This window comes from Octopus bimaculoides, chromosome 5 (genome assembly GCF_001194135.2).
Source record: "Octopus bimaculoides isolate UCB-OBI-ISO-001 chromosome 5, ASM119413v2, whole genome shotgun sequence".
Lineage (NCBI taxonomy): Eukaryota > Metazoa > Mollusca > Cephalopoda > Octopoda > Octopodidae > Octopus > Octopus bimaculoides.
In genome coordinates this window covers 208,769-218,479 of record NC_068985.1, presented here as the reverse complement: position 1 = coordinate 218,479, position 9,711 = coordinate 208,769, and the positions used below count along the sequence as shown (strand labels likewise).

Genomic DNA, 9,711 nt, shown 5'->3' with positions numbered 1-9,711 from the left:
ATATATATATCATCATCATCATCGTTTAACGTCCGCTTTCCATGCTAGTATGGGTTAGACGATTTCACTGAGGACTGGTGAACCAGATGGCTACATCAGGCTCCAATCTGATTTGGCAGAGTTTCTACAGCTGGATGCCCTTCCTAACGCCAACCACTCTGTGAGTGTAGTGGGTGCTTTTATGTGCCACTGGCACGAAGGCCAGTCAGCAGGTACTGGCAATGGCCATGCTCGAAATGGTGTATTTTACGTGCCACCTGCACAGGAGCTAGTCCAGCGGTACTGGCAACGATCTCGTTCGAATGTCTTTTCACGTGCTACTGGCACAAGTGCCAAGAAGGCGATGTTGGTAACGATCACACTCAAATGGTGCTATTTACGTGCCACCGGCATGGAAGCTGGTCAGCTGGTGCTCTGGCAATGATCACACTCGGACGGTGCTCTTAGTGATCTACTGGTACAGGTACCATCACGATTTCACTTTCGCTTGCCCCAACAGGTCTTTAAATAATGATTTGAGTTAGGCAGAGGCTTAATCCTTTGTTAAAACTCAGTATACTTATTCTTTAGAGTAAAGCATCAGGTCAGTACAAAGTGCAATATCAATGAATAGCAAAAGAACAAGAGTTACGCTGGTATTTTTCAGTCTTTTATGTTTCCTTACATTTCACCCTCGAATCGCCTGGTATTGCAACATCTATTATTTTTACTTCTTTTTCATTTTAATGGATGAGCACGCTATCTGGTTGTCTCACCTCTATGACTTGGTTGAACTGCATGTTAAAATCCCAGAGTATTTTATAATGTTCATTTTCCATTACTCCCTCTGGCTTGTGTTCATACCATTGTTCAGCTCTCTTGAGGTTTGCTTTACCACACAGCAGCCAGTGGACATATCAGGTCACACTGTCATGTTTCCTTTTGTATTCCCATTGTGTAAGCTGACAGCACTCACTAACAATATGGCTTATACTTTCTCCCTTCTCAGAGCACATTCTACACTGTGGCAAGTCAGTGCTTTTATCAACGTGATATTTCGAATAGTTTGTTCTCAGAGCTTGTTCTTGAGCATTGCACACTAATGCCTCAGTGGGCCCTTTTAAGTCTCCTTTCTACCAGGTTCTATTCCAATCAATCTCAACTATCTTTATCTTTGAAGAACTGACTGTGCATTTTCTTGTCCTGCCAAATTTTCTTCATCTACTCTCTCTGGTCTTTCTTAAATTGTGTTGGATCTACAGCTTCGTTCACTTTTAAGGTTCCCTGCATTTTCACTGCTTCAGTCATTTCTTCTTTACTCTCCTTGACATACCAAGCCAGGCTAGTCTCCTCTTCCCTTACACAACTTTCACAATACACCAATCCTTGTTCTCCTTCTTTCCTCTTTACATACAATCTTGACACATCACTCTTGGGGTGTAAATCCTTGTTCATTGTCATTATGTGTTCTCCAGTCAATCTCTTGTAATTCATGCTTCTTCCAAGATACTATTCCTGTCCTATATCTCATCAAAGCAACAGCCCAAGTGTTAATTGCTCTAATTTTATAGATTAGCCATTTAGCTTCGACTGGAGTGTAAGCCGAGTTCTCCTCAAATACTCTTTCCTGTGCATTTCTTTCATTTTGTGTTCATTCATCTTATCTCTTTCAATGATACCCAGGTACTTATATCCTTCCTCTCCGATTTCCTTCATAATTTCACCACTTTCCAGCTTGATCCCATGGCTTTTACTGATTTCCCCCTTTTGAGAATCATTACACCACATTTCTCGATCCCAAATTCCATGTCAACATCTTTGCCAATCATCTGCCCCTTTGCTGTCAAACTCTCAATTTCTTTCTCAGTCATAACAAATAGATTTAAGTCATCCATAAACCACAGATTGTTTACTTTCACCCTGTTTAGCATGTACCCCACATGCATCTTCCTTAAAACGCTCATTAGTGGCACTATACAGACAACAAATAGGAGAGGCGACAGACTGTCCCCTTGAAAGATTCCTCTTTTGATATTTACCTCTCCCAGCTTATCTCCCCATGTTGTGAGTTCAGTTCACCCCGTTGTCATTGAGTTTTGTATTAACTTCAGGATATTGAGTGAGATCTTAAGCAGTTTAAGCCATTCAATAATCCACGAGTGTGTGACCATTCGTATGCTTTCCTGTAGTTCACCCATGCCATCACCAAATTTTTGAGTCTCTTCTTGCAATCAGCTTTGTTCCTCTGCTCCTATGTCTACACCCTTTTTGTTCCACTGGTAGTAGATTGTTATTATTATTATTTATTATTATTGGCATCTTGACCAGTTTATGTATATTAACAGGAATTGGCTTCTCTATCAGAGGCAACAGTAATATGCAAATGAAATTCATACCTGTATTGAAAAACAGTGTCTTTATTTCTTAAACTCTAAAACATGAGTGTTCATTCCCAAAATTCATTTGAATCATTTTATTATTATTATTTCTCAGGTTTTAGATTTTCAGTCTGCTCTTCAACACATTCAACAACAAATTGTTCTAATTTGTTTATCATTTAGTTCTGCATATTAACTATTTCATAATTAACTCGATTGTTTTGCTAATTGCTCAATGCAAATTGATGATGATATTTGGTGTGATGACTTGTGGTAATTGTACACTCTGCAAAGTGATTGACATTAGGAAGGGCATCTCACCATAGAAACCATGCGAAAACAGACAATGGAGCCTGGTACAGCTCCAGCCTGGCCAGCTCCTGTCAAACCATCCAACCCATACCAGCATGGAAAACAGACATTAAATGATGATAATGATGGCGAGATGTCAATCAAATTACAATAGATTATCGTTACACACATTTTTCAGTTTTTGTTTTATCTTGCTTTGGTGGGGTTTTTTTTTTTCATTTTCTATCTATTTTGAGATGTATAAACTCTCTTTTCTCGTCTTGCAAGATAACTAATTAACTTTTCTCGTGTTATTGACACAAAAAAAATTCACCCAATACATTTTGTAAAATGGTTGGCATCAAGAAGGGCATCCAGCCCTAGAAACAAAGTCAAATGATACATGTGTGTATCAATTTATGAAAGCAGTGGTTATCAATAACAAGTTTTGCAGACATTGCTCCACCCACCCTCTGCTACTAGGAAATTAAACATAAAACGATGATGATGATGATGATTCATCTTTCTACTGCTTTGAAGCCTTAATTTCCACTCCATCTTCTCCCTCTTTCTCTCTCCCTCCCCCCTTTCTCTCACAGTGCTCAGCGTTTTTATATTAGATGGATGGCTGCCAGCTAGTTTCAACAGCAAACACAGTTACAGACTGCAGTTTAGTGACACAAAAACAAAAAAGAAAAACAGAAAATGGAACAAAAGAAAAAAGCTGTTTGTCTCCATTAACCATAATTATTTCAGTTGTTCTTTCAATGTGAGACCAGATAAGAGGATCAGAAGTCATTTGTGATTTATGGTTTCCTCTCCCTGTTTCCTCTTCACTGCTTCATTATCACTTGTATTTGTTGATTTTTGGTTTTCTTTCGTTAATAATTCTTACAGACACACTTATATCATGCATATAATGAATATATACAGTGGTTATACTGAAGCTAAAATCCGCTAATGAGAAGGAAGATGTGTACTGCTGAGTAGTTGCTGCTCAGCTACTCCCATTTTGTATATAATGTCTATGAACTGTGGGTGTAGAAAGTGCATAATGGGAGTGATGAATATATGAACAATGCCAAGCTTGCAGAGGCAAGATGTTTGGGAAAAATTTGCATATCAATACAGATTGTAGAAGTAAATGCTTTTTAAAATATTTTGCTCAACGATTTTCTATTGCCAACTTCTCAACTAAACAAAAATATCAATGGTTTAAATAAGTAGAGTAAGGCAGATAAAGTACTGTTTAGTATTATTGTACTTCAATTTTAGTACATACTTCCAGATTATGACTAGATTAAGTGTGGAATATGTAGACACTTGGTGCTATAAAGATAATACTATGAGTTATAACATAGTTATGATGAACCTTGTTTCCTCAAAACTATGTTATTGACAGTATGAAGTATGTTTCACTGAGAAACTTTACATGCTGTGCCTGTCTAATTCAACAACAATATTATTATTATGTAGGATGCATGTAGCTTGTAAACACTGTTATATTTTATCTCTGTGTAGAGGAGTAGAATCTATTGCCATTTTAGGCTTTTAGAAGCATAGATAGATCTGTAATCAAGACAAGAGGATTCAAAGAATAGATTTCTGTATTAAAATTATATTTAAAAAGAAAAATATATCCAGAAAGATGAATAAGAAAAAAATATTTCACACTTAGTATTCAACTCATGTTGTTTTCTCTTTATTTCTCAGGTATTTTGGTTATATAAACAAAACTTTTGATTTGTAATGTAATAGCTAGTTGGAAATTGTGGGCAGAGATGAAGTTATAGAGAGATGTAGAGATAGCAGGAAGTATGTAGGTCTCAGAATAGATACTTGAGGCATACCTATATTGGTTTAATAAATGCTAGCAGAATGACCAGCAACTTTCAGATTGCTTGCTGTTAGAAATTATTTGATAATGGAAAAGACTCAACCAGATATACCATAGCTCATCATATCATGAAGCAATTATGTTATACATTGTCAAAATTGAAGATGTCTAAAGCAATTACATGAACACCGAAGCTGCTATCTGGTGAACTACTTCTGTCACTTGTAAAGTTCTCAAGCAGCTGCCTCTTTTAAATATTAGATAATACCTTAAAAGTTTAGTCTTTGTTTGACAACTACCTTAACCTTATAAGCAGTCAATCATTTGCTGATAGTCATTATGGTAAAACAAATTGATTACTTTGCATTTGAATTTGCATAGTGTATTCCAGTTGGCTTTCATTGTTCCAGCACTGCCAAATCATATTCATACTTACTAATGAAGGTAAATACAGAACTTTTTGTCATAAATTATCAGCAACTCATCATCAAGCGAAACACTTGTCAAGCAACATTCACCTCTCTAAAAGACACAACTGAACTTGGAGAACATCTATCATTTTTTTTGTATGAATATAGCAGAAAACTACTTCTATTGGAAAGAAGTCAGCTTAACAGGCAGTCACATGTAATTGATTTCTCTTGCCATCAAATTCAGGACTGTTGTATGTACATGTGTGTTCATATACATTTTGTATGTCTTGTACTTCGCAGTGTAGCTCTCAGCTTTTCTCTGTTTGTTGATATGTGTATGTGAATACATTAAAATGTGTGAGTTGTCTGATTTCCAAAGAGGACAAATTGTTTGAGTGAAGCGAGCTGTAAGTTCAGTCACTAAATTGTTTAGTGTTTCAAGAATAACTGTCTCTAAAATCTTGCTGACTTTCCAAAACCAAGGCAAAACTTATTCTGACAAGCATAATTCTCAATAAAAGGTAAAGTTCACAGAGAGGGACCACAGAATAATGAAATGTGTTGCGTCTAAAAGCCATCAAACTATGGTAGCCAACCAAACCCATTCATCAATAAGTTCCATTAAAAGCTGGAATACCAAAGAACTATAATTACTAAACCTCTCCTGTCTTCCAGGAAGACTGGTAAACAGAAAAAATGGTGTCTAAGCATTATGCATTATGCCGTGCATGAGAAGAAAACTCATGAAGCCAAGTAAAATCATATTCATGGCAGATACTGGTGTCATGCAAATGGCACCTGTGCATGTAAAAGCACCCATTACACTCTCAGAGCGGTTGGCATTAGGAAGGGCATCCAGCTGTAGAAGCATTGCCAAGTCATATTGGAGCCTGGTGCAGCCTTCCAGCTTGCCACCCTGGTCAAGCCATCCAACCCATGCCAGCATGGATAACAGACGTTAAATGATGATGATGACGACAATCAAATATAGTCAATGGCTCAATGGAATAATGTCATCTTCCCTATTGAATCATCATTCACAACTTTTAAAGAGTTGAGTTTATGTCTAGAGATATCCCAAAGAAATATTCAATGCTGACTGTTTGGACCCTAATATAAAGCATGGAAATTTTCTTAGCCCTTTCGTTGTTCTACATGGCAGAGTTAATGTTAAGGATTATCTGAGTACTTTGGTTGATCATTGTTCCTAATGGTAGTGCGATCTTCCAAGACGATAATGTGATTCACATGGCTAACATTATTCAAAATTGGTACAAGGAGCACAAAAGTGATGGTAAACCAGTTGGGTTGGCCCTCCACTATCAACAGGTGTCAATATAACCAAAAATACATGCATTTTGGAGCAGTAGGTAAAGAGCAGCTTCTTTCTTCTTGTATCACTGAAAGAGAGAAAATGGGTTAAAAAATTTCTCTTTACAACCATTCAGAACCTGAATGAGTCAATTCCTCAAAGTACTTAGGCTGCAGTCGATGCCAAAAGTGGATCAGCTCCATATTGAATAAAAGTTCTTCCATTTAACAAGCTGTTCCATTACTGTGTCCAATCTCTGTGGATTCCTAAGTAACAGCAAAATCAAGATCTAGAAATCATGAAGCAGTTTACTCGGAATAACACTGACCATTACTCCTAACTTTGTTTCTGGTCTTTAGATGGGACTGGAGATTAAAGCTAGAATAGCTAGTGGGTATAGCTAAAGCCAGATGCTACTAAAGTAATAAAATTTTCTGAGTTCCCAGTGTTTGTGAATATGTGGCTCAGTTGGTGTATTAGTTGACCTGTTGATGCCCAAGTGTGTGCATCTATTTACATTAGAATCTCATGGAAACATTTTTGGAATGTCTTGCAAATCTTTACTGTGCTACTTATTGATTGGATTTAGAGAATCTGCGCCAGTTTCCTTTGCTCTTTCCCCATGAAACTGAGAATTTTTAGGTTTTTGTGCATATTTGTTGGTACATAACCTAATGCACCTATGATGAAAGGTATAGATAAGAATTTCATTGTCAGGATACAAGAGCTGTAAGTTCCACATTAATTTTCCATAAATGGTCTTTTATGATTATACATTCACATCTGCTGGACAACTGACCTCTACAACAGTGCATGGTTCCCTGTCCTACAGAACAATATCAGGTTTGTTATGCTTGCACAAAATTGATGTTTTTATTGGATCGTTCTACTCGTGTTTGTTGTTTTTAAAGGTGTAAACATCTGCTGGTTCTGACATGGCTTTGATGTATACGTCAAGGCAGTCCTTCCTGTAGATAGCATTGTAAATAGTCTTTGCAACCATATCATCCCTCAAGGACAGGTTGTATCTCATAGACATCTTGGGGAAGCTGCTGATGATGTAGGTGATATCTTCCACACTGGTAGAGCAGAGCCAACATTTTTTATCACAACATAGTGTTTTGGTGGTTTCTTTGTCCCTCTTGTTTACAAAGTATTTTGTAGCTATAACCTGTTCCTTAATGTTTTTTTTTTAATTTGTGTTTTAAAACCTGAATTACATCTTATTTAAGCTAATTCTCTTCCTAACCTCTTGTATTATAACACTTTCTGTTACTTTCGTATTGTGTTCCAACAACTTCATTCCTCTGTCCTCGAGCATTTCCTTTACCATGTGACAGCAGGTGATAATGGTACTACAGCACCAGTCATTTGATATGGTACCTCCCAGTAATCAATCAGTCAACTTTTAGTGTGGATGAGCAATCAATCCCAACTAGTCAGGGTTCATAGTACAGGTTGTACTGTTCATTTTTTTGATCGCTGAATACAAAACGTGACGCACAAGACCTCTGTTCAGTAATTTTCTTGAGTTATTTGTACTCACAGCTTTAACCATCCATTACTTTCCTTTCCCACTTTTGGGAACTTACCTATCCACCCACCCTTTCCAGTTCTCCATCTCTATTCTTTCATATATTCACCCCTTGTAGCTTGAGGGTAAACCCTCACCATCTCTTTTCTTTCTTTCCAACTTCGGAAGCCATGTGTTTCCTCTACGGCAAGACATCTTTTCCTGTCCTTCTGCAATACTTCTTAGCACATCCCTCAATACTACAACCCTGCTCAGTCGAGAGGTCTTGTCTTGTGGGTTACTTGCTGACCTCACAAATGGCAGTACCATGAAAAAGGCACCCAGAACACTCTGTATAACCCTTGGTGTTACAAACCATACCAAAGCAGATAGTAGAGTGCAGCACAGTCCTATGGCTCATCAGTTCCTGTCAAACCTTCCAACCCTAATGTAAAATGGTTTTTATACTATACTGATGGTGGTAATGACATATGAACTGGTCTGCTTGAAAAACAATATAGTAAACTATATACTGTCAATGGTGTGTATATATAATCAATTGTACTACGTTCTCGTGGCAGTTAACCGATTTATGTCACCAACTTTGCTTTTTTATATAACAAACTTTAGTCATTAGCGTAACAAATAGTGCAATGTTTCTTTTCTTTTTCTCTGGAAAATACTTTGTAGAGATAAAAAGTAAAAAGAAGATAAACTGTAAAATGGCAGACAAATGTTTTGTTTAAACTCCTGATTTATCTTATATGTGTCTGGGTAAGTTGGGCCTATGATAGGTTGATAATATCATCAGCAGGTATCTTTTGGTTTAAATTATGATTTTTCCATTTGCAATATTAACTGGTGTTTAGTTTCCTAACTTCTTTTTTCTTTCAATAAAGGGAAATATTAAATCTATTTTTAAACAAGTCAATACTAAAATATTAACTTCCAGCATTATAAACAATAACGGAAGAAATGTATGTCAGACTGTATATTCAATATTGTAATATATTTTGGTTAATAATAAAGCATTGTTTGTAATAATGATTATAATGTTATTGATGTATTACTTGGTTTGTAGTCTAAATAAGAAACATTTCTTTCAACAAAAGACTTCTATAGACAACTCTTCAAATTAGGACTTACATTTCAAGCTAGGGTGCTCTGTTGGATGGGTAACGTCAGTGTGCATGCATGACAGAGTGTAAATGAATTAAGAGAAAAGACTGGGTATAACAGGCATCAGATGTTGTGTGCAAGAGAGAAGACTAAGTTGGTTTGGTCATGTGATGCATATGGCTGATGACAGCTGCATGAAAAAGTGCTGAACTCTTATTGTGAAGGGTACTTGTAGAAGGGGTACACCCAGGAAGACATGGGATGAAGTGGTGGGAAAGGATCTTCAGACACTGGGCCTCACTGAGAAAATGACAAGGGATAGGGAGATGTGGCGATTTGCTGTACTTGATAAGACATGTCAAGCTAAGTAAAATTGCTGTCTTCCACACATACAGACCCCTCTCGTTAGGTGCCGGTGCTGCGTACTCCTTCATTGGACATGAAACTCAGCTTGTGAAGACTTATTGGGGCAAGCGAAATTATGATGGCACCTGTGCCCAGCGTCGCCTTTCTGGCACTTGTGCCCGCGGCATGTGTAAGGACTTTCGAGCGAGATCGTTGCCAGTGCCCCTGGACTGGCTCTTGTGCGGGTGGCACATTAAATACACCATTTTGAGCGCGGCCGTTGCCAGTACCACCTGACTGGCCTTCGTGCCAGTGGCACGTAAAAGCACCCACTACACTCTCTGAGTGGTTGGCATTGGGAAGAGCATCCCGCTGTAGAAACTCTGCCAAATCAGATTGGAGCCTGGTGTAGCCATCTGGTTTCACCAGTCCTCAGTCAAATCGTCCAACCCATGCTAGCATGGAAAGTGGACGTTAAACGACGATGATGATGATGATGTTAGTGGTATGTAAAAAGCACCCGG

The 9,711-nt window shown here is 37.7% G+C and overlaps 1 protein-coding gene and 1 long non-coding RNA gene across 3 annotated transcripts in view; one reads left to right on the top strand and one right to left on the bottom strand.

The window, feature by feature from the left end:
* LOC106868193 (uncharacterized) overlaps positions 1-9,711 on the top strand; it is a 363,847-nt gene that overhangs the window by 314,605 nt on the left and 39,531 nt on the right. The gene's annotated exons all lie outside the window — the stretch shown is intronic.
* Positions 1-9,711, bottom strand: part of LOC128247883 (uncharacterized) — a 143,560-nt gene that overhangs the window by 98,327 nt on the left and 35,522 nt on the right. The gene's annotated exons all lie outside the window — the stretch shown is intronic.